At 39.3% G+C, this 26,219-nt stretch overlaps 2 pseudogenes across 1 annotated transcript; one reads left to right on the top strand and one right to left on the bottom strand.

Annotated features, from left to right (window-relative positions):
* The first annotated feature begins 9,248 nt into the window (after positions 1 to 9,248).
* Positions 9,249 to 26,219, top strand: part of LOC101018506 — a 43,119-nt pseudogene continuing 26,148 nt past the window's right edge.
* Positions 16,568 to 19,484, bottom strand: LOC116268884 (annotated as a pseudogene). Its single transcript, XR_004176101.1, has one exon. The product of XR_004176101.1 is annotated as an isocitrate dehydrogenase [NAD] subunit alpha, mitochondrial pseudogene (transcript).

A 26,219-nucleotide genomic window follows, 5' to 3' on the forward strand; every position in this document is an offset into this window, starting at 1 on the left:
CATAATAGTGACCCTTACTGTCCCAACAACAGAGGAATGGTAACAATTCAGGTGCCCCACATAGTCATCACCCTGAAGGAGCAGAGGGGGCATCGCTGGCTTTCTAACCCTAGGATGTTAAGATATCAAGGACTTTTGTGTGAAAATCCATGCATAACCTTGGAGACTGTGAATACTCTAAATCCAGTCACACTGTTGCCAATGGAATGGGTGGAGCATGGAAAGCCCCTGTTGTGCGGCCCAGGGTATCACTGTTATGTGGAAACAGTGGATGAGGTTTTCTCAAGCTGAAAAGACTTAAAGGACCAGCCCATAAAAGATCCAGATGTTGAATACTTTACTGATGGAAGCAGCTTCATATCTGAAGGTGTCAGCTGGGCTGGATGTGCAGTGGTAACACTAAACTCAGTAGAAATGTAGCTCTTCCCACCTCTGCCAGTTGGAACTTCAGCCCAAAGAGCCGAGCTAATAGCTCTCACTAGAAAGCATTGATCTTGGCCAAAAGAAAGTCAGTAACATCTATACTGACTCAAGGTATGCTTTTGCCACTTTGCATGCCCATGGAGCCATATACAAGGAAAGAGGATTATTAACTACTGAAGGAAAGGAAATCAAAAATAAAAAGGAAATAGAGCAGCTCTTAGAAGCCATATAGGCTCCAAAAGAAGTAGCAGTCATCCATTGCAAAGGGCATCAAAGAGGAGGAGGTGACGAGGCTGGAGGAAACAGAAAGGCGAACAAAGAAGCCAAAAGAGCTGCAACGACAGAGGTAACTAAGAAGGAAGAGGAAACCCTTACCATGCTCTTACAGGAGCATCCCCTTACAGAACCCCCTAACTACTCCTCTAATGAAAAGTCTTGGTTTGAGCAGGAGAGTGGAAGTTACTGGAAAGGAGGATGGTGGAAGTTCTCAGATGGGAGGCTTGCCATCCAGAAGCAATAGCCTCCCGGTTCATAAAGCAGTTTCATCAAGGAAAGCATATGGGAAAAACTGCATTAGAGACTCTTGCAGGACGGCATTTCTATGTGCCACGACTAACTGCCATCACTTGAGCCGTTTGTGAGCAATGTTTAACTTGTGCCCAAAACAATCCATGGCAGGGGCCAATACAGCCGCAAGGGATTCAAGAAACTGGAGCTACACCCTGTGAAAATCTGTGTGGACTTTACCAAGCTGCCTCAAGCTGGAGACTACTGGTACATGCTAGTGTTTGTCTGCACTTCCTCAGGGTGAGTCGAGGCATTTCCCACCAGGACAGAGAAAGCTTAGGAAGTAACCAGGATCTTGCTAAAGACATTATTCCTAGACTTGGACTGCCTCTAACTTTAGGATCAGACAGTGGCCCAGCATTTGTGGCAGAAATAGTACAACAGCTAATGCAGATGTTAAAAATCAAATGGAAACTGCATACAGCTTATCACCCACAGAGTTCTGGAAAAGTTGAAAGAATGAACTGGACACTCAAACGGCTGTTAAAGAAGTCTTGCCAAGAAATTCATCTAAGGTGGGATCAGGTGCTGCCCATTGTCCTTCTCCAAGTCAGGTGCACCCCTACTAACTTAACTGGTTATTCGCCCTATGAGATAGTGTTCAGCCTACCACCCCCCATCATAACTCAGATAAAAGGGGATTTAAAAGAAATTGGGGAATTAACCTTGAGAAGGCAAATGCAAGCCTTAGGTGAGGCCATGCAGGAAATACAAGGGTGGGTAAGAGAAAGAATACCTGATAGCCTCACAGATGCAGTACATCCCTTCCAATCTGGAGACTCTGTCTGGGCCAAACGATGGAACCCAACCACTTTAGGGCCTTTATGTGATGGTCCCCATATTGTGATCTTGTCTACCCCCACTGTGTTAAAGTTGCAGGTATCACACCTTGGATTCATCATGGCCAGCTGAAACCAGCAGCAGCTGCCGCCCAGCACCAGTGGACCAGTCACTAAAACCCAGACCACCCGACACAGCTGATCCTGCAGCAAAACCAAGCCACTACTGACAAGGACAACTGCCCTGCTCTCACCACACCGGAGGCTGATTGGTCCACGCACAGCTGAAGCTTGAGGAAACATCGAGCCCTGCTCCAGTCACACAACGGGAAGCTGACTAGTCTACACATGGCCGAAGCCTGAGGAAGTCAATGATAGATAAGTAAATGTGGATTGAATTTACAAACGTAGTTATACTCTTATTTGTACTGATTTTTGCTGTCATGTTATCCTTGCAAATACTGCCAAGCTTGTTGCCCAAAAGGGTGCCCAAACATAGTATAAGTTTAATCATATTAGTAATATTAAAGCCACTGACACTTTCACCTGTGGTTATAAAAGGGGACCAGGAAGACTGTCGTCATTATATGATAGAAGCCTGGTCTGGAAAATGTGTGACTAAAACTCTGTTATACCAGATCTACTATGAGTGTACAGGGACTCATAGGAACTTTTGTCTACAATCAGACTAGTTACTTTCTCTGTGATCCTGGCAATGGGCAGCCCCAAGTATGTTATGACCCAGAGTTCTTATCCAGTGACTTCTGGTTTCAAGTCCAAATTGGTGAACCCCTAATGTCATTATATACAAACCTTACAAAAACCAGAGTCTGTAAACTTGTAAAGAAAACAAAATTTCCCTTACTCACATAAAGGGCCTGTGTCCATATATTTTGATGCCTACAAAGCTGCACATCTCAGTAAACTAAATAATATTGGACCATCTGTAAAAATCTAAGACAAAAAGAGTAAGCAGCAGAGCCACCAAGGACAGACATACCACCACCTGAATAATGACTCTGCAAACCTACCCACCAGTATCCCAAGATGAGTACGTACTCACTCAAGAAGAAATAGCTAACTGTGGTGCTCTTTACTAATCTACATTTTTGTCGAGCACCAAAAGCAGGGAATGAAGAAGGAATTAATGAAATCAAATATAACCTAATAGTAACAGTAATATAAATTTTAAAATCCTCCTAAAGTTGCTGCGAAGTGTGACCCCCCCACACCCCTTACACTCAAGTTAAAAGAATATTAACAGCCTGTCTTCTCTTTGTGGTCGGTGGACCTTATCTATACTCCCCAACTCCACATTCCTCAAAGTGTATTCCTCAAAAGCCCAGCGAGTTCCTGCTTACCTCCTGCATGGCTGGAGGGTCACAAGACTGATAAGTTTAGGTTGCAAGACATGCTTCTCTCAAGATGTAAGAAATGTTTAATGCTGCCTTTGTTTTTTGCTTCTGTAACTTGCTTCCTGCCTCACATAGTTCCCACCTTAAGATGTTTAAAAGTAGGAGAAGCCCTTTGTTCAGGACTCAGACTTTCTGGACGTGTGCCTGGCTGAGCTGGTGATCACCTTAATTTAATAAACTCTCCTGAGCCTTTTTCAGTCTCTCTGGTCTTTGATTGTCCCATAACATGTCTATAGCCTACCTCAGTAGTGCTATCTTCTCACTTGTTAGGCTGAGCTTGAAGATCTCTCACAGACTCTATTTCTTACGAAAACTCTTCAGGGTTAGAGTAGGAGTTAGGAGTGGAACCTTGTTAGAAATACAAAGGAAAATAGGGCATCTCTCCAAGAATACTAGTGTGAACCATGAAAATTAGAGACAGGTCTTAGTTAATTTAGAAAGTTTAGTTTGGCAAGGTTGAGGATGTGCACCCATGACACTGCCTCAGGAGGTCCTGACAACATGTGTCCTGGGTGATCAGAGAACAGTTTTTTTGTTTGTTTGTTTGTTTGTTTCTTTGAGACGGAGTCTATTCTAGGGAGATAGGAGACATCGATCAGCATATGTAAGATGAACATTGGTTTGTTCTGGAAAACAGGACAACCCAAAATGGGGAGAGGGCTTCCAGGTCATAGGTAGATAAGAGACAAATGGTTGCATTCTTTTAAGTTTCTCATTAGCCTCACCAATGGAGGCAATCAGGTACGGATTTATCTCAGTGAGCAGAGGGGTGACTCTGAATAGAATGAGAGGCAGGTTTGCCCTAATCAGTTCCTAGCTTGACTTTTCCCTTTAGCTTAGTGATTTGGGGCCCAAGATATTTTCCTTTCACACTAGAAATAGTTCACAAAAACAAAAAGCTGAGGAGACAGTGTTGCTTGGTCTCCTTTGGCCTCCTTAGTCAGATGAAATCGTGTCACATGTATGTACATCTAAGTGGCATCATTGTCTGGATAAAGAGAAAGGAGAACAGCTGCCTCTCTTGTGAGAAAGAGAGGCACCCAAGTGAGAATTCCAACCCACAGCAGAGTGCACTAGATTTTATAGACAGGCTTGAGGAGGTGGTGTCTGATTTACATAGGGACCACAGATTGGCTGGACCAGCTGTGATGTTTATATAACATGCCCGGAAGGCTGGCTACCCCACCCTAATCTTATTATGCAAATGGACTTTCCATTTGGCCGGAGCCTCGTTGTCTGATTCTTACTGTACATGTGGCTGACAAAGAGAAGAAAGAATAGAGCCACAATTTGAACATGCCTAGTCCCAGGCTCTTGTTGGCACAACTGCCGGTATTCACCTGTGCAAGCTTCTAGCTTGCTGGTATATGTTTGCAGCTCAATTATACAGGTTGCTCTTTGTTAGAAAAGAAAATTATTTGGGGGCTGCTTTTCATTAAAAGAAACACCTTATCAAGGATGCCCGTACCCTCACTACCTGCCCAAATAATTTATTCTTTACTCCTATATCACATTGATTATGATATAGAGAGGAAGTAAAAACATTTAAGCGATGTGTCTGCTCCCAAGGGAAGTTCCCTGTCTGTGAAGCAAACACACCCCAAGGTGGACACAGCGAGGTCCTATAGCCTTGCAGGTAGACCAGAGACAGGATCCTCTCTGGAGTGAAGGAAACTGGGCAGCATCTCCAGTCCCTGAAATACAGCACAACTAGGATAAGCTATCAGGGCTTTGACATACCTTTCGCCATATTCATAAAAGCAAACTGTGTGACTAGTTTACTTTTCCTAAACTATAACTGCCCAATGGGTTCACTTTGCCCGCTGCTTAGACAGAGCTGATTTATCAAGACAGGGGAATTGCAATGAAGAAAGAGTAATTCACACAGAGCCGGCTATGCGTGAGACCCAAGTTTTATTATTACTCAAATCAGTCTCCCCAAGCATTAGGGGATCAGAGTTCTTAATTTGGTGACTAGCAGCTTGGGAAGTGGGAAGTACTGATTGTTCAGGTTGGAGATGGAATCATAGGGGATCGAAGTCCATTTTTCTTGCTGGTTTCTGTTCCTGGGTGGGATGGCAGAACTGGTTCAGCCAAATTACTAGTCTGGGTGGTGTGAGCTGCTTGGGCCAGATGACTGGTCTAGGTGGTGTCAACTGATTCATCAAGTATGGGGTCTGTAAAATATTTCAAGTACTTATCTTAGATTTTGCAATAGTGATGTCATCCCAGGAGCAATTTGGGGAGGTTCAGACTCTTGGAGCCAGAGGCTGCATGACTCATAAACTGTAGTTTCTAATCTTGTAGCTAATTTGCTAGTTCTGCAAAGGCAGACTGGTTTCTAGGCAAGAAGGGGTGTTTTCAGGAAAGGCTGTTCTCAATTTTGTTTCAGAGTCAAACCATGAACTGAATTCCTTCCCAAAGTTAGTTTGGCCTAGGCCCCAAGATGAACAAGGACAGGTTAAAGGTTAAAAGCAAGATGGGATCGGTTAGGTCTGATTTCTTTCACTGTCACAATTTCCTCGGTTATAATTTTGGAAAGGTGATTTCAAAGCAACCTTATACTTTAAGCCCTGTGACTTCACTATTGTATCAATCCTATGTCAACGAAAAACCCTTTGTTCTTAATACAGAAAAAAAAAAAAAAAATGCTTCCTGTGCTAAATCACTAAATCACAAAATGTTTATTTCAAACTAGGGCAATTCACATAGTCATTAACCACCTCGTGCAACTATATCAAACGCCTTTGATTTCTGTCCACATCAAAAGAATAAGATTTTCATTTTAAGTACCCTTTCCTACCTGACTTGCCTTAATATAAATACTTCAATTGTATACAATTAAACACTAATGTATGACAGACTTTGTGTGTAGTCATTTCTTATTAAATACCTGTCTTACAAATAAATGACCAATGGATTACAATACCGAATACCTAGCAGAAAATGATTATTTAAATAAGTGATCTTCTTATTCAACAGGAAAATGACTTTCTTGATGTGTATGTGTTTTCCTGGGATGATAATTTAGTCATTGAAAAAAGTCACAATATGCCGGAAAGTATAAAAATAAAAAATAACTTCTAATCTCACCAATGAGTTAGAAATACTGCTAATTTTACAGTAGATATCCTACTACTAGGCTTTTGTTCTCTGTCATTGATTTCTAGGTTTTTAATAAATAGAATTATTTTATATGTACCATGAATTGAATTAATCAACATATTTAAATTTATCTATAGGTAACAACTTTAGTTCTTCTGGAAATGGGTATGTAGGGAAAGTAGTAAATTTAATTCTTCCATATTGTTGGTGAAATAAAAGTTGTACCGAAAATGTTGTCTCCCCAAAAATTTAGAAAAAATGGAACACTGTTTTATTATTAACAAGAACCAAATACATGCAGATAGGTATTCCACAAATGACTGCAAAATTAGGTTGAAAGTTCACAGTATTTATACATCCTAACACATAAGATCTCTTTATACTGCACTATTTTATTTTTATTTTTGTTGTTTGTTGTTGTTAGTGTTGAGAGGAAGTCTAACTCTGTTGCCAAGGATGGAGTGCAGTGGCGCGATCTGGGCTCACTGCAACTTCCACCTCCCAGGTTGAAATGGTTATCGTGCCTCAGCCTCTCAAGGAGCTGGGATTATAGGCGTGAGCCACCAGACCCAAACCTGTGCGAGCATTTCTTACTTACACATTAAAATTACATATCAAATATATATAAAATGCAGATGTAGTGTCTTTTCTTATTCATGTTTTATAAAATAGTTTTTTGAGGCAGACTCTCACTCTATCACCCAGGCTGAAGTGCAGCGGTGCTATCTTGGCTCACTGCAACCTCTGCCTCCCAGGTTCAAGTGATTTTCCTGCCTCAGCTTCCCTAGTAGCTGGGAGTACAGGCATGTACCACCACAGCCGGCTATTTTTTTTTTTTTTTTTGTATTTTTGTGGAGTCGGGGTTTCACTGTGTTGACCAGGCTGGTCTCAAGCTCCTGACCTCAAGTGATCCGCCCACCTCAGTCTCCCAAAGTGCTGGGATTACAGGTATGAGCCACCTCGCCCAGCATTTACACTGCACTGTTTTTAGCTGGTTTATATAACATGTTTCCTAAGGACCAACGCCATCCTGTTTTCCCATGACAGAACTGACAACATAATTTGCTGTTACATTCAGAACTTTGCTATACCTTCCTTGTATTCTTCATCCTATGCTCACCTTGGAAATGTGGTAGCTATTTGCTTATCTGAAAGAATATTAAAATTTATCTCCCTTGGAAAAAATGGCTACAGACAGGATAGGCATGGGGCTTAAGCTCCCAAAGCGTCAGGAAGCCTGTCTTTCTGGATATTTCCATTTCAAAAGACATGGAGTCCAGACTCTTGAAGACATCTCTGGGTTGTAAAGCTGGCAATGATATTTAACCTCTAGAAAGCTCTCTTTATATTCAAAAGGTTAAAGAAAGGACTCTGGCCCACTAGTCTCCAAAGAAACACTCTAAAAACAAGTTGGGGTCTGGCATGGTGGCTCACGCCTGTAATCCCAACACTTTGGGAGGCCAAGGCAGGTGGATCACCTGAGTTTGGGAGTTTGAGACCAGCCTGACCAACATAGAGAAACCCCATCTCTACTGAAAATACAAAATTAGCCGGGTGTGGTAGCTCATGCCTGTAATCCTAGCTACTCAGGAGGCTGAGGCAGGAGAATCACTTGAACCCGGGAGGTGGATGTTACAGTAAGCCAAGATCGCACTATTGCACTCCAGCCTGGGCAACAAGAGAGAAAATCCATCTCAAAAAACAACAAGTTGGGAAAGTGGAATCTTTTTTTCTTATAAATTTATATACCTTTAAATTATACATAATTCACAAAGATTCAATTTTGCCTAGGGCTATTTTTTGTTTGCCTGATATAAACAATAGATTTTATTGCTTAGAAAAAGCAGGCTCTGTTTTGAAATAACCAGCAATAGCTCTGTTTTGAAATAACCCTGCCTTACTTTCACTTTCAATCTCATCAATATTCACACACACACACACACACACACACACACACATATATACAGGTCTTACTCTCTGCTCTCCATTTCTCTCTCTTTCTTCCCCTTTTCCCACCCTCCTCTCTTTTAGAGACAATATGCCGTAGAGAATCAATGTGATTTTAATCAAATGGATTTTCAAATTTGAACCTCACTCAATTACTTGCTACCTTAGTGTGTAGCTCAATGGCTTTAGTTAGACATATTAATTACCCATTTTCTGATTATTTTTCCCCCTTGGACAATGGGGATAATAAACACCCTTTATCTTGAGGTATTTTTATATTTAAAATGGTGTGTGTAAAGAATACAGCCTAGAATGGAACTGATGAGGAGAAAACATTGTTACTACACACTAAGCAAACACAGAGGTATTTTAATGAAGTGATTGACAGGAAGACTTCTTGGGCCCAAATCTTATTTAGTAGCTCTGTAATTGGAACAAATTATTAAATCTCTCTTTTAACATTGTGGTAAAACTATTCGTGATAAGAATACAATGGGATAATCTATGTAAACAAAATGGGTACTGTCTTCATTATTATTAAATGTTAAGTGCCAAGACCTGAGTTAAGTGCTAATAATTCAAACATGTATAAGACGTGGACATTCCCTCAGAGCACTTACAGTCCTCATTACTAAACGCAAATAATGAGGTCCATTTTAAAAGACTCTAATATTCAAGCGAATTGAACCTAAATAATATTATATTAAGCTTTCTCATTCCTGTACTTCTCAACGTGGCCCACAAACATGAGATGAATGTCATTATTTTAAATGATTCAATGAAGTTTTTTTAAAAAAATAATTGCAAGCTGTCTCTAAGATCTCTTCCAATAATAAAATTGGAAGATTCTGTTTGAGAAATTATGTCAAATCCTCTCACTAGCGCAGCTGTCAGCAATTTCTTTTATCGTTGCTAAATCACGGACTGTCATATTACTCTATTTATTCGCAGAGGTTGCGTTGCTTTTTACATGTATAAATACAGGTCTCTAGAAAGTCTGGAAAGCCCCATGACATTGGAGAGGTAAGATAAAAGTCCAAAGTTCCAGCAAGAAAAAAAGAGGGAGAAAGCAGTGCAGCCAAATTCAGAACTAAAGAGAAGAGAATAAAGACTCGTAACTTTCTCATTGAAGCTGCCTTCTTACCAACTCCGGAGGATCTCTACTCTGGGTAAGACTAGGACTTATAAGGATTTTGCGACTTATAAGGATCCATTAGTTTTCTCTAAGTTGACCATCCCCAAGATACGCTGCAGTTGAGCCAGCTGCAGGATACAAGTCTAGATGAAATCCTGGCCTTAGGTGACTGCATGTACTTTACTGTGCTCTAATTCCTGCTGTGTCAAATTAGGCTTCAGTAGAGGTGGAACAGATATTCAGAGAAGCTAATGTTCTAAGATTGTTATTTCTTTTCTGGCACCATCTTAAATTACCGTTATCTTTAAATATCTGCCTAATAGACTCTGTCACTTTCTTTATTGCCAACATTTATAGCTATAGGTAAATGAAGGTAGGTAACTTGGGAGCTGCAAAAAGAGGCAACACATTATTCTAATCGAGGAGCTTATAACATCTTTGTGCCACCACCTTTTCTGAGCCAATGATTGATTGATTCCTATTTTATGGTAGCATAGTATAAGCTATGGAATTGGACAGACACATACTGTGTTTTCACTCATCTTCCATAGATACCCAATCTTTTTAGTTTCTGGTTTGCCCTTCTTGCTTGCCAGCAGATCCTGTAGGCCATTGCTATAAGAGGAAATGGGTCACGATCACAGAAAAATAAACGGCGTTTTTGCCATCTTCTGTTGAAGTGATGGGAAGACAGATAATTTAATAGAAGTCTCCAGTGGAACAAGTCAGAAGTAACTAACTCTATATGGAAGCAAACCACTCTTTATTATAGGATAAAAATGAAAACTATAGTATCTATCATCTATATTTGCTTGTATCTTAAAGAGATTATATATTTTGTATAATGATCACATAAGTTATAAGGATTGAGACATTCAACTTAAAAACACAAAATTAAAGCATTACTACAAGAAGGCTTTTCACTCCTTTTAACTTTACAAAACTATCAAAATATTTAATGTATCAAGTCCTGGATAAAGATAGCAAGATTACAATTGTGCACATGCTACTCCCTATACGGCAGAGATCAGACAAAAAACAAGCCATGGTTTCTCAAAGAATGTTTCCTGGTGTGACTTCATTACATGAAATAATTAAAAACTATATGCAGACTGATATACATGGAGGTAATAAAGAATCAATCTTAAAATGCAGAGAATTCAAAATCTGGTAACATAATTGAGTCAAAAATCAACAGATAAGTGTCAGGTGCGAGCTATCAGGCTTGCATGAATAACGTGTGAATGCCGATGCACAGTGAAAGGAGAAAGCCATTGGGTAACCTGAGTCCCACAGTCTGACCAGACCCTGCCCACAGAGGGGCCTGGAAGAAATCAGGACCAAGGATGGGTTAGAATGGTATCTATGTTTCAAAATATGCAGATATGTATGACACAATGTTCCCTAGATGAAAATTACTATTACTATACACATGAGCTCAGCGAGCTCAGCTTTGCTCAATCCAAAGATCTAAATGTGAACGTAAAAAGCTTCCAAAGGAAATTTTGTAATTAAGTCAGAAGAGTAAGCGGGGCACCTCGGAAAAATTCCATTTTCTGGAAAATGACATACAAGATGAGCTGGTGGGAATGCAGCCTTGTACAACCTTCTGTAGAGGAACTTGGCAATATCTACAAAATTATATACTCTCATCTTTTGACCAAGCAATCCTGTTGGTAGGAATCTATCCTGAAATTACTCCTGTAACAATATAAAAATACACATTGCATAAAGTTACAGAGTTATTCATTGCAGCATTGTTTGTAATTGCAAAATATTTGAGACAATCTAAATGCCCATACATTGAAGAGTGATTGAATAAACTGGGGTATAATCCACATAAAGGAGTAGATACATGTTAAAAGGATTTTAAAGGCTTTCTATGAACAGATGTGGAGGGATTTCCAAATTTCTATAGGATATGATCTCCGTGTTAGAAAATGTGAAAAAGAAAATATGTACATTCTCGTTTGTGAAAAGAAAATCCAAGAAGGGTAAACCAGAAACTAACAAGATTGGGTATTATGGAAGATGGGTTGGAATGTGGTAGAAAGAATAGAAGACCAGTGCAATGGGAGTGGAGTGGTAAGAGGAAGGAAAAGTGACACTTCTCTGACTGTAACTTTTTGAACAGCTCTGAATTTAAGAACCATGTTGTCTCACAAACTCAAAAAATAAATCATACTTAAAATCAACCAAGAGACCAAGATGTGAGGGAGGCCAAAATGAAACAGAAACAGTAACAAATGTAACTAACTGTTTTACAAACGAATAATTTAATCATACTGAAGAAGGTGAAGGACAAAACTAACCTAAGCAACTTTGAAGTGCAATGTTTTGAGTGTGTATATAAGGCTAAAGACCAAAAGAACTAATAATTTTCTGTAGTAAGTAAATTTATTTTTCCACAGATTTATTATCAATTTTGATACTACTATATGAATATACTAGGATTGAGCAAGGAAACAAATGTATTACCTATTAGGAGACCAAAGTCTAGCTTATTTAGAGAAAATAGTTTAAAAAGGAAAGTCAAAAGCTTGAATGAGCTCAGATGTGTTGGATTGGAACTGGAAATATCAACAGAATCTCAAGCTTTATTACAGAAATGTACAAATAAAAATAAATATAGATGTGTGCTAGTATACATACATATATTTCTCAAATTTGCCCCTGAGTGGGTCTAGAAATAATTAACACACCTAGAGAGATATCTTGGTGTCAAAATACCATTATCCAATGAAAGAAACCATGGATACTGGGAGAAAGGGTGGATTCTAGGGATAAAGCAGGAAAAATGCAGATGTGTTTTCTAGAATACGTTGTGGAGCCAAAAAGAAAAGAAGCACTGAAAATATGATGGAAGCATGTGAAAAAAGAAAAAAGAAAAAAAAAGGATCCAGCTTGAAGAAGCTCTCAATGACGAAATCTAGGACAAGTTGAGTAACAAAATAAATATTGATTGTAAAGTATTGAAACCCTCAGAGTAAAACTAATATCTCTGAGTCTGCATTGATACAAGTAAATGATTAAATGAGCAAACAAAATAAATAAAGAAGGAACAGCCCTTGCTCATGGTAGAACTCCAGTTAATAAATATAGAAAGAATGACTATAATAAAAAATCTATTTAGTCAAACACTACAAAAAGAATCATCAATAAAAACTAAAAGTAGTGGCTGAAAAAACAACAACAACAACAACAACAAAGTATGATGAGATTGTATTTGCATAGTCTCCAAACTGTTTCTCAAAATGGAAATGTTTTAGTGACAAAGTGGCACAAAACTCTTTACAGTGGAGAAATCTGAAATCTGGCAGCAAGCACTTTAAACAAGTGATCAAAGTGAAGGTCGCAGCACCAGAAAAAGTCATGTCAACATCATGAATCTCTTAATACAAGACACTGAAAATGGCAGAACATCACTTCTGTGACATTTGCAAAAAAAAAATGCATAACTTCAATCAATGAGGAAACATCAGAAAACTCCAAAGTGAAGGATATTCCTCAAAATCAAAGGCCAGTACTATTCTAAAATGTCAAAGACATGAAAGACAAAAAAAGAATAAGGAACTATCAAAGATGCAAGAAAACTACAGAAACATAATGACTAAATGCAATGAGGGATCCTGGATTGGATGGTGAAGCAGAAGGACATTAGTGGGAAACTGGTGAAATGTCACTAAGGAGTGTAAATTAGTTATCATTGTATCAATGTTAAAATCCTGGTTTCAGTAATTGCTCTATGGTTATGTAAAATACTAACATTAGGGGAAGCCAGGGAAATGGTATATGGGCACTCTTCATACCTATCATGCATCTTTTCTATAAGTCTGTTTCAAAATTAAGTTATTTTAAAAGGCAACCAGTGGCCCTGTCTATAGGACAACCTTAAAGGGCCACAGGTCTTCTTAGAAATGCACAAGAAACAATGTTCAAGAATAATAAACAAAAATTTATGCCCTATTGTAGAATTCAGCTCAATTGACTGACCGGACGTTACTTTCTGCTTCATTTTTTCCTTGCAGACAAAGGAACGGTCCAAACATGGCATCAGAGATCCACATGCCAGGCCCAGTATGCCTCATTGAAAACACTAAAGGGCATCTGGTGGTGAATCCAGAAGCTCTGGAGATCCTGTCTGCCATAACACAGCCTGTAGCAGTGGTGGCAATTGTGGGCCTCTACCGCACAGGCAAATCCTACCTGATGAACAAGCTGGTTGGGAAGAACAAAGGTGAGTGGCACCAGCAAAGCATGGATGAACCCCATCTGTCCAGTTACACAGTCAGTATCCAGTTTGAAGATGGGATGAAAGAAAGTTAGTGTTGGGGATAAATATTAATAGCTAACTTTGAATTCATCGGCTAACTCTTTGCATTCACTCTGGAGGATTGGAGTCAACTGACTCTTCCCACTTTGCCTTTATCTTCACATTTCATATATAAATAAGGTATTAATAAAAAATTAAATAATGATGCATTATTAAATATTTACTAAAATGTTTATGTAGTAAGTTTCCACAGAACTTTAAGATAAAATGAATGTTTCAATACATATTGGATATTCTAATTTCTCTATTTTTTGTAATTAAGGTCACTATTGGTTATAATTTCTCTCTTTTACATGAGGCTGTAGTGTCAGGAACTCAGTGTGGCTTATACAGCACCAAGCTACCAGTTAGAAGCCTGATGTTAAAGTGTAGTTTGTATGTCTTTCTAACTAAGCCAATCAGTTACTATTTCTACTCTTCATTTTCATCATTCAGGAAATGAATGATTTGACTACCATATCTTGAGTTCCTCTGTCAACTCAAAATAACAACAGATAGTCACTCTCCAAAGAAATGAATATATTCAGGAATAAGTAGGGGATTTGTAAATTCTGGAAATGCATATAACAAATCATAAGTTCGTCTGGAAATGTTAAGGCAGTGAGAAACTTCTAAAGACAAAAAGGAGACATATATGCCAGTTAATGTAAAATGAAAGTTCACTGGTTTACAGGATCATATTGCAGGTGAGGACATGTGCATTGGCTGCTGCTTGAGAGAGTTTTATGGAGAGAACCCTGACTGCAGAGACCCTGATGGCAGCAAGTAAGGCCACTTGCAAGATTGTGGTTAGGACTGGCTATTACTGGAAGTACAGAAGTAGCCTTTGTTGCAAGGTTGTAGTTTGGCAATGTCCTAATGGCAATTTCCACCACAAGAAAGTATACATGAAAGCCCTTCCTTCATGAACTCCTGACTCCATTTTGTTAGGGTTTGGCATAAGTGACTCCATTTTGCTTCTGACAACTTTTGCAGTTCCCCGTTTGATCAAGATCTTTCTCTGAAAGCATCTCTGATCAATCATCCTGTAGTTATGCATTATGTGTTCCTCAGTGCTTGGATGCACTTGATTTGGTTGGTTTGTTCCCAAGTCGGTCCCAAGTGATTGGTGACTGGGAGTCAGTTTCAAAACACTTTTAGCCACATTTGAGCAACAAGGATGTTTGGAAGGAGTGGGTTTCAGGCTAATTCTCCCTGGAATTCATTATGAAGTCAATTTTTTCAATTCAACATTTTTGGCATATCCTTTAAGTGCTAAGCCAGCATTATTATCTTAGGAGTGTCCTTTCTGCAGAAGTCAGACAGGTAACAGGTACAAAGCTTAAAGAAAATAATGCAAAGCAAAACCAACAGGAGCATAACAAATTCATTTTGGACGATGGTTCTGAACCAAGAGCTCAATTAAACAAATTAAAAGACCATGTGGGACTGGGTAAGATTTGTTATAGGCATTGAGTCTTTTACATAGTTTGGTTAGTGATTCTATATTTAGTATCTGATGACTTGGTTAAATTAAAGCCAAGAGTGCTAACTCTGTAAAAGGGATCACTGGTACAATTTGAACAAAAAATTGTGTTAAGAATATTGCCAAAGTTATTCACTACATGGAAGAAAGCATCTCTTAGATCATGTAAAGATTTGGGATTGGCATGACAGATCCAACATTCCATCAGGTACCCACAGAAGCTGATGATTATGAAATTATAACTATGGCATTATCCTGTCAAATGAAAAGAAGGCACAAGCAAAGAAAATTTAAGAAGGATAATAGTCTCATTTTTGTAAGTATTGTTCTATCATTCTTAGAAAAAGCGGTCCATGGCATGAAACCATTAACTTCTCATACTGGTTTACACACTAAATGTCTTTGGGTATGGCATTGAGTGGTTTGGTGAACTTTCTGTGTGGCCCAAACATGAGACATGAGACTCATCCCTTAAAATTTACATTGAGTTGTGTAGCTTTAGTGTATAGAGCTTCAGGAACAGAGCAGATTTTTATTTTAGCAATTCCAGGCCAGAAAATTGGGTTGGACAAACCTAGAAGAATTGAAAATTTAGTCCAGGTTGTAGATAAATAATAATAAACTCAAAAGTAATGCATAGGGCTGCAATCTAATAACAGATGAAGTATAGTTTTCCTTTCTTAATCATAAATTTTCTCCTCTAGTCATTCCAGTTTTTACCAAGATAAGGCTTGTTTGCAGAATAAATTTAACCTCATCAAACAAAGCCTGATTATTTATACAAGTACAGCAAGAATAGTCAAGAGACTCTTTTACGTTTGCTTTGTTGACCCTTTAAGCCAATTAAATAGAGCCCTTTCACATATCTTGTAAGCCAATTAAATAGAGCTCTTTCACATATCTTGGAAGAAAATTATTACATACACAAAACATGCAAACATAAATACACACACAAGCAAAGATCACAGGGTTTTCCACTTTAAAAAATTTAGTCATAACACTGTAAAACATAGAGATTCAAACTCATTTGTTTGTAAAAGGACAGCTAAATCCAAACTATTTTTCTGAAAAAATAGAATAAGTTAAGGTTACTTGCTCAAATGGCTAACCTTTGAGATTTTTCATTTGCCTTTAACTCTTAATTAATTCTGTGGAGGCTGTGGACTAAATTTGGGGTAAACTGCAGTTTTCACAACAGTTTGAATTTTTTTATTATTATTTTTTAAATTTGAGGCTGAGTTTCGCTCTTGTTGCCCAGGCTGGAATGCAATGGCGCGATCTCGGCTCACCGCAACCTCCGCCTCCCGGGTTCAAGCAATTCTCCTGCCTGGGATTACAGGAGCCCGCCACCATGCCCGGCTAATTTTTTTGTGTGTTTTTTAGTAGAGACGGAGTTTCTCCATGTTGGTCAGGCTCCCCTTGAACTCCTGAACTCAGGTGATCCGCCCGCCTCAGCCTCCCAAAATGCTGGGATTACAGGTGTGAGCCACCACGCAATGTTATGCAAGGGCCAAGGGAGGCCATGAGTTGTCTTTGGTTGTGGGGCCAGAGGGTAACTGTTCATGAAAATAGTGAGTGTATGAAGATTAAGAAAATCATGCTGCAGTGGAGGATAAGGGAGAGGAAGGCAGGAAAGGAAAGGAGATGCCTGAGGGTCAAAAGCTGAGCCCAAGTCTAAGCCGAAGCTCAAGCCCCGGCATGGCACAATTTTGCGAATTAACTCAGGCTGAGTTGCCTGCAATCTTTGGAATGTCGTCTTATACTGATAATGCTGAGGCAGAGGGCAGTAATTGGTGCTTTGGGATAGGAGAAGGGGCAGTTGCTGAAACACAAACTTAATAGTCAGCATCCCGAGTTCCTCAATTGCAGCCAAAATAACATGTGTTCAGACCTTTGGGCAGTATCACCCCCAGAACTACCAGCTGTAGTGTGGTCCATTCCCAGACAGCAACATGCAAGAATAAGTTTACAATACACTCAGCCCTTCTGGCTTAAAATCAGGGGCTCAGGGGCTCAGAGGCTGTGACAACTCATGATGCTGAAAATGCCTCCAATGAAAATGAAGTACTAGCTCTCTGCTTCATTAAAAGCTCTTGGAAAGAATATTAAATCTCGAGACAGCAAAATAATTGAATGCACAATACATTTTTCGTGTCTTTGTATCCAATATATTACCTTTGTCTTATTAAAAAAAATATATCTCTCGTTATATATTTCTTGGATGTGAAGTTTTTATTCATACTCTACTATTTCTGTGAAGGACAAATCTGTCTCTATTTTCCATTTCATTTAGAAATATACCACATTCACTCTTTTTGATGTGAACTTTCCCAGGAAATTTCTCTTGTGCCCATTTAGTTTTATAAGAGTGTCATTTTGTGCTATTACATCAATATCCTGTTTTATTTCCATTATGTTTTTCAAAAACCAAAGAAAACAAGGTTTTTCTTAAAAAGTTTGACATTTTCTCTTGTTAATTCTGTATCCTGATATTTACAGCTGAAGATAAACTATTTTAACTTAAGTGTAAGATGGTTTAGAATAGCAAATGATACAGTCCACTCAGAGTTTACAAAAAAAAACATTTACCAGGTAGACACTTAATAAACAAAATAAGCACTTGAAGAAAATTCTTTGAAAACAGACCTAGGGACATCCACCTGCATGCATCTTTTGCACAGATTTTGTTAAGAAAAGGCCAGATCTAAAAATGTATTGTCAAGAAACAAGTAAACCAAAGCATACATCCCTAGGTATTCTAAACAGAGGTTTATGTGGGGTCCATTTAGAGTGACTGATGCAAATACCAGTTGTAGAAACGTTAATCTAAATCTTTACTCGGCGACAGATTTCCTCTGTGAAGTCTGAGCATTTTGCATTGCCTTCCAAATCTTTTGTCAAGCTCTTTCCATCTTTAATTGTAGCAAAACGCGGCCTCAATTCTTGCAGCATGGTCAAAAAGTCCTATGAGGCGCAACATCATCACAGGACTGAGCAGGAGGGCTCTGGGATTTGCCATGTCCTTGCCTGCAATGTCCTTGCCTGCAATGTCTATAGCCGTCCCATGAATCGACTCAAAAATTGCAATCCCATTGGCTCCAATGTTGCCACTTGGCGTCACACCAAGACCTCCGATCAATCCTGCCCACAGGTCACTAAGGATGTCTCCATACAAATTTGGCATAACAAGAACATCAAATTGGGAAGGATCTTGTACTATATTCAGACATACTGTATCAAGGTACATCTCATTAAATTTAATATCTTTACAGTTTTCTGCAACTTCCCTGCATTTTTGTAGAAAAAGCTCGTCTAACATCCGCATGATGTTGGCTTTGTGCACCGCCGTGACGTTCCGGTGGTTGTTCCGGGCATACTCAAAGGCAAACTCAGCAATCGGCTTGCTCGCCCCCTCCGTAATGAGCTTGATACTCTGCACAGCTCCATCAATGATCACATGCTCAATTCCACTGTATTCTCCTTCTGCGTTCTCTCGAATGGTCACAATATTTACATCGGTGTAAGGGGTTTTATAGCCTTCGATAGAGACACATGGTCGGACATTTGTGTAAAGGTCAAATGTTTTGCGCAGCGGTAAATTCATAGATGGGCGACTGGCTGCTATTGGGGTCTTCAAAGGGCCTTTCAAGCCCATCTTGTTCTTATCCATGGACTCTTAACCTCCGAAGGGATCATCCACTTTCCTCTGGGTCCTTGAATGGCAGTGACCTTTCACCCCTCCCACTGAATAGGTGCTTAGGCAGCATCAAAAATCTTCATAACTGCAGCTGAAGTTTCTGGGCCAATACCATCTCCTGGAATTAAAGTCACTGGCTGAACAACATCAGTAAAACCTCTGGCCACCTGTTTTGGGTTGTGGAATACACCCAACCGCAGAGAGACCTTGGAGATCCATCCGGGCCCAGCCATCGCTTCCCCTCCTGGCTCCACAGAGACCCACCCCTTCCAATTTTAAATGCTCTTCTTAAAATGCAGTTCTTGAAAGTTCATCTGGAATGTTCCACATAATGGCCATTGTAATTCTAAATTACTTTTGGTGTAATTTCCCATCAATTGAGAAGTGTGCATGAGATGGATCATAAATACAGCTGGCCAGAGTCCCAGAAGAAAGATTATTCTGGCATGCCTTTAAATTTGGGTATCTTATTTTGTTTCTCATTAATCTCTGAAGAGAAAAAAATAAAATCCTATGAATCTGGTTGGGAATGTCAGAAGTTTGGACTGGTGTTTTGTTTTACAATGTACCCGGTCCAGGGTATTTGTTTTAGTTGGTGGACAATCATTGCCTTTGTTGTCCAACCCATGACCACATTTGCCCTGTTGTATGGAAATTTTCTTAAGTGTGGCAGATGCTCTAATGGTAACCTTGCCTATCCATGGCCCGTTTACCTTCACACAAAATACTTCATCTTCAGAGACTGGAGTCCCTCATTAATGATGGCACTGCCTTAACTGGTTTAAATTGGTCAACCCATGCCTACTGTTTGGTACATTTATTTTTGCTCTTGGCAGATGTTCAGAAGTAAGAAAATACTCAATTCACCAAAATTTTAAATCAGGCAGGCAGACTAAACAAAATATTAAACCAGGCATGCAGAGGTAAAAAAAAAAAAAAAAAAAAAGTACTCACCAGAAGGACAATGTTCTTTTCTCATGAAGGGCTTGCCAGAAAAGACAAAGTTGTTTTTAGGCTAAGAAGGGATTCAAGGCTTTTTATTGAGGTAACCTTATCCAAATAAGATCCTGAACCAGACAAAAAGAAGGGATTTTAACCCAAGGGGAGACTCAACACAGTAGAAAAGGTCAGATGTGGAAACGAACAGATCAAAGGGCTCAACAAGGGAATACCACTCATGGTTTCAGGGGCTGCTGATCATTCCAAGATGAGCTCACTTTAGATCCTACTTCTGATGCCAGATTATGTCAGGCTAAAGTAACAACAGAGAAAGTAGCTCTCCAAAGGAATGAGTTTATTTAAGAATGAGCAGGGGACCATACGAATACCAATTCAGGTGTGCACACTCTAATAAATCATAGTTTGGTTGAGACAGTGGGAAACTTTAAAGATAAAAAGGAGAAGTACACGCATGGTGTTTTGAAACAAAAGTTTATTTGTTTACAGGAGCTTACTCACAGGACTTAATATGTGTACTGGCTGTTGCTAAGAGAGAGTCTTCACAGAAGGGACCCTGATTGCAGGGACTCTGATTGCAAGTTAGACCACTTGAAGTTTACAGTTAAGACTGGCTATTACTGGAAAGATGTCCTCAGAACATTAGCCTTTGTTGCGAGGTTGTGGATTGGCAACATCTTCAGTGGCAGTTCCCATCACAGGAAAGTGTGCACAAGAGCTTTTCCTTCATGGTCTGCTGACTTCATTGCATTCAAGTCTGGCATTTTGATGCTGACAACTTTCACACTTTCAGCCTTTAAAATTCTAGAACTCTTTTACTAGTCCGAGGTATAACTTTTTAATTCCTGCAGTATTCTCATACCTCATGGATTTTCTTAAATATTTTGCTGATTTTTGTCATCATCCATCTGAAACACTTCAGTGGGTTCCATTACTAACAAATCTGGTCTACTTGGCTACATACTCAGGAGTTCAAATCACAGATTCCTCAACTAAATTTCAAGATTTTATTCTCACTACTCCACTCTTGGAAACCATTTCAACAGACCATACTAGAGTGGATGCTTTATACTGTCCTTTCCATGTCAGAATCTCCTCCATTTGGATATCCTTCTGTTCAGGTGGCACCCGCATAAGGAAAAAGAGTCACTACATGAAGATGAGCCCAGCACTTGGACCTCTTGTCTCAGCCCTCTCCTTAATTTTACTTATGAATGCATGCTTTTTTCTTCCTCTTGAGCATTGCATAAAAATACACAGGTGTCTTAGTCTGTGTCTGCCACTAGGACAAAATACATTACACAGGGTAATTTATAAATAATAAAAACTAATTTCTCACAGATCTGGAGGTTGGGAAGTCCAAGATTAAGGCACAAGGCGATTCAATGTCTAGTGAGGGCTTGTTACTCACAGAGGGGGTTTCCCATTGTCCCCAAATGGCAAAAGGGGCAGAAGGAACAATCAAATTCTCTCAAGGTCTTTATATATATATATACACTTTAAGTCCAGGGATATATGTGCAGAACGTGCAGGTTTGTTACATAGGTATACACGTGCCATGGTGATTTGCTGCACCCATCAACCTGTCATCTACATTAGGCATTTCTTCTAATGCTATCCCTCCCCTAGCCCCCATCCCCCAACAGGACCCGGCGTGTGATGTTCCCCTCCCTGTGTCCATGTGTTCCCATTTTTTGACCCCCACTTGTGAGTGAGAACATGTGGTGTTTGGTTTTCTGTTCCTGTGTTAGTTTGCTGAGAATGATGATTTCCAGCTTCATCCGTGTCCCTGCAAAGGACGTGAACTCATCCCTCAAGGCCTTTTATAAGGGCATTAACTTTATTACTGAGGACATGACCTTTCATGACTTAATCACTTCTGACTTCTTTTTTATTTTGAGACGGAGTCTCACTCTGTTGCCAGGCTGGAGTGCAGTGACGCAATCTCGGCTCACTGCAATCTCTCCGCCTCCTGGGTTCAAGTGATTTCCTGGCCTCAGCCTCCCAAGTAGCTGGGACTACAGGTGCGTACCACCATGCCCAGCTAATTTTCTGTATTTTAGTAGAGACAAACTTTCACCATGTTGGCCAGGATGGTCTCTATCTCCTGACCTCATGATTTATCTGCCTCGAACTCCCAAAGTGTTGGGATTACAGGTGTGAGCCATTGCACCCATCCCACTTCTGACTTCTTAATATCATCATCTTGGGGTTTGGTTTCGGATTTCACTGAAGTTCCAACGTATGAATGGGGGATTGGAGGGATTAACGTTCAGACCATAGTAACAGGGTAATAGAGTTTACATTAATTCTGTAATATAACTTATTTGAGCCTATGGTTAGATATGAAGTGAATAGGAGACCCAAGTACCTTCTGAGAAAGTCATTTATATGAATAAAGATTTGATTGATTTCTTTGCTGAAATGGAAGCAACCCATTTCCCCTGCCGGAAACTTACATTCCTATACATTTAACCGGTTTAGGCCTTGTCTGCCTGGATTCTGCTGTCACTATATGTTGTTTCTCCTCTTCCCTTGAAGGCTTCCCTCTGGGCTGCACAGTGAAGTCTGAAACCAAAGGCATCTGGATGTGGTGTGTGCCCCACCCCTCTAAGTCAAACCACACCCTGGTCCTTCTGGACACGGAGGGCCTGGGTGATGTGGAAAAGGTAAGACAGAGCCATAGAGAAATCTCCTTTACCCTTTGATTCTCTTTTTATGTTTTTATGCATAATATCAATCCAACTTCTCTGGCCTATTCCTGAATCACAAATCTGATTATGGAAACAAAGCTAAATTTCATTTCTGGGAACTTACTTTCTGGGTAAGCTCAAATATTTTGAAGTATTAGTGATAGATCTTCTTATTTTTAACAGTTGGATGAATCATAAAATTTAATAAATACTTACTGCATAGCAGAAGTCTAGGGCTGTGTGCTAAATACAGAATCCTGAATTTCAAAGCTCTATGCTAATCAGTGAACCAGGTAAATGCTCAGAGCCTAGTGGTGAAGACAGCATTGTGATCATTTAGAGTGCTTAGATGCTGGAAGTGAAGGCCTAACCCAATGATACAATTTAGGAGAAAGCTTCCTGGAAGAAGCTGTAACCAGTGGGATTAATGAGTGCTACTAGTTAAAGTGTGTGGGGTTCATAGGCTTGAAGGTAGAAATCAGGAAAGTAGAGTTTCACTGAAATAATCTACTTTTAAATGCATAGAACAGCACCAGCTAGTCTGGCGCAGTGGCTCACGCCTGTAATCCTAGCACTTGGGGAGGCCGAGGCGGGTGTATCATCTGAGGTCAGAAGTTCGAGACCTGCCTGGGCAACATGGTGAAACCCTATCACTACTAAAAATGCAAAAATTAGCCCAGCGTGGAGGCGGGTGCCTGTAATCCCAGCTATTCAGGAGGCTGAGGCAGGAGAATTGCTTGGACCTGGGAGGTGGAGGTTGCAGTGAACCGAGATCACATCACTGCACTCCAGCCTGAGTGACAGAATAAGACTCCGTCTTAAAAGAAAAAAAAAAGAAAAGAAAAGAAAAAAGAAAAAGAAAGAAAACCATCAGCTATACTAGGAACATTTATAAAAGTTTTTGCCCAATTTACAGGGGTAGGCAATGTAGTCATCACTGACTTCTAGAACAGCGTGAGCTAGCCCCACACAAAAATTTGCAAATTGGATAATTCTAGATAATTTTGCTTTATAGTATTAAGTGCAGTCTTTTCCTTTATTTATATTAGTCTGAGTATAAATTGAAAATAGAATTAGTCAGAAACGACAGAGGGATGTTACCACTACATAAATACAATATTATGAAAACCTCCATGCACATAAATTAGACAATCTACACAAAATGGACAAATTTATTGACAAATACATCCTCTCAAGACTTAACTAGGAAGAAATTGAATCCCTGAACAGACAAATGATGAACTCTGAAATTGAGGCATTAATAAATACCCTACCAAAAAAAAAAAAAAAGGCCCAGAAACAGATGAATTAATAGCTGAATTTACCAGATGTACAAAGAAAAGCTGGTAGCATTCCTACTGAAAATATTCCAAAGAATTGAGGAGGAGGCACTCCTCCCTAACTCATTCTATGGGGCCAGCATCATCCTGATACCAAAACCTGGAGAGATACAACAAAAGAAGAAAACTTCAGGCCGATATCCTTGATGAACATCAACGCAAAAATGCTCAACAAAATACAGGCAAACTAAATCCAGCAACCCATCAAAAAGCTTATCCACCATGACCAAGTAGGCTTTATCGCTGGAATGCAAGAATGGATCAACATATGCAAATCAATAAATGTGATTCATCCCATAAACAGAAATAAAGACAAAAGCTACACAATTATCTCAATAGATGCGGAAAATGCTTTCAATAAAATTCAAAGTCCATTCATGATAAAAACTCTCAATAAACTAGGTATTGAAGGAACATAGCTCAAAATGATAAGAGCCATATATGACAAACCCACAGTCAACATCATACTAAATGGGCAAAAGCTGGAAGCATTCCTCTTGAAAACCAGCACAAGACAAGGATGCTCTCTTTCACCACTCCTGTTCAACGTAATATTGGAAGCCTTGGCCAGGACAATCAGGCAAGAGAAAGAAATAAAGGGCATCCAAATAGGAAAAGAGGAAGTCAAACTATCCCTGTTTGCCAACGACATGATTTTATGCCTAGAAAACCCCATAGTCCCAGCCCAAAAGCTTCTCAAGCTGATAAACAACTTCAGCAAAGTCTCAGGATACAAAATCAATATGCAAAAATAACTAACATTCCTATACACCAACCATAGTCAAGCTGAAAGCCAAATCAGGAACAAACTGCCATTCATAATTTCTACTTAGGAATACAGCTAACTAGGGAGGTAAAAGATCTTTCCAAGGAGAACTACAAACCACTGCTCCAAGAAATCAGAGATGACACAAATAAAAGGAAAAACGTTCCTTTCTCATGGAGAGAAAGAATCAATATTTTTAAAATGACTATACTGCCCAAAAGCAATTTAGAGATTCAATGCTATTCCTATTAAACTACCATTGAGATTATTCACAGAATTAGAAAAAAACTGCTTTTAAAAAATTCATATGGAACCGAAAAAGAACTCAGGCAAAAAATAGCCAAGGCAATTCTAAGCAAAAAGAACAAAGCTGGAGGCATCATGCTACCCGACATCCAACTATACTACAGCGCTACAGTAACCAAAATACATAGAACTGGTACCAAAACAGACACACAGACCAATGGAACAGAACAGATAACCCAGAATTTAAGACTGCACACCTACAACTATCTGATTTTTGACAAATCTTAAAAAAAAAAAAAAAGAAAAGAAAAACAAGCAATGAGGAAAGGATTCCCTATTTAATAAATGGTGCTGGGATAACAGGCTAGCTATATGCAGAAGATTGAAATTGGACCCCTTCCTTAGACCATATATAAAAGTTAACTCAAGATGGATTCAAGAATTAAATATACAACCCAAAACTATAAAAACCTTGGAAATACACCTTGACCATATCATTCAGGACATAGGCATGGGCAAATATGTCATGATGAAGACGCCAAAAAAGCACTTGTAACAAAAGCAAAAATTGACAAACGGGAACTAACTAAACTAAAGAGCTTCTGCACGGCAAAAGAAACCATCAACCGAATATACAGACAACATAAAGAATGGGAGAAAATGTTTGCAAACTCTGCATCTGACAAAGATCTAATATCCAGAATCTTTAAGGAACTTAAACAAATTCACAAAAAATAAAAATAAAAAGTGGGCAAAGGACATGAACAGACACTTTTCAAAAGAAGACATACATGCAGCCAACAATCATATGAAAAAAAAGCTTAACATCACTGACCATTAGACAAATGCAAATCAAAACCACAATACAGTCATGATGACACTGGTCAGAATGGCTAGTATCAAAAAGTCAAAAAATAACAGATGCTGGCTAGGTTGGGGAGAAATAGGAACACTTACCCACTGTTGGTGGGAGTGTAAATTAGTTAAACCATTGTTGGAGACAGTGTGGCAACTCCTCAAAGACCCAAAGACAGAACTACCATTTGACCCAGCAATGCCATTACGGGATATGTACCCAAAGGACTATAAATTCCTCTATTATAAAGACACATGCACGTGAATGTTCGTTATGGTGCAATAACAAAGACATGGCATCAACCTAAAGTCCCATAAATGATAGACTAGATAAAGAAAACGTGGTACATATACACTGTGGAATACTATGCAACCATAAAAGAAGAATAAGATCATTTGCAGGGTATGGATGGAGCCAGAGGCCATTATCCTTAGCAAACAGATGCAGGAACAGAAAACCAAATACCACATGTTCTCACTTACAAGTGGGAGCTAA

Source organism: Papio anubis, chromosome 1, assembly GCF_008728515.1.
Source record: "Papio anubis isolate 15944 chromosome 1, Panubis1.0, whole genome shotgun sequence".
Lineage (NCBI taxonomy): Eukaryota > Metazoa > Chordata > Mammalia > Primates > Cercopithecidae > Papio > Papio anubis.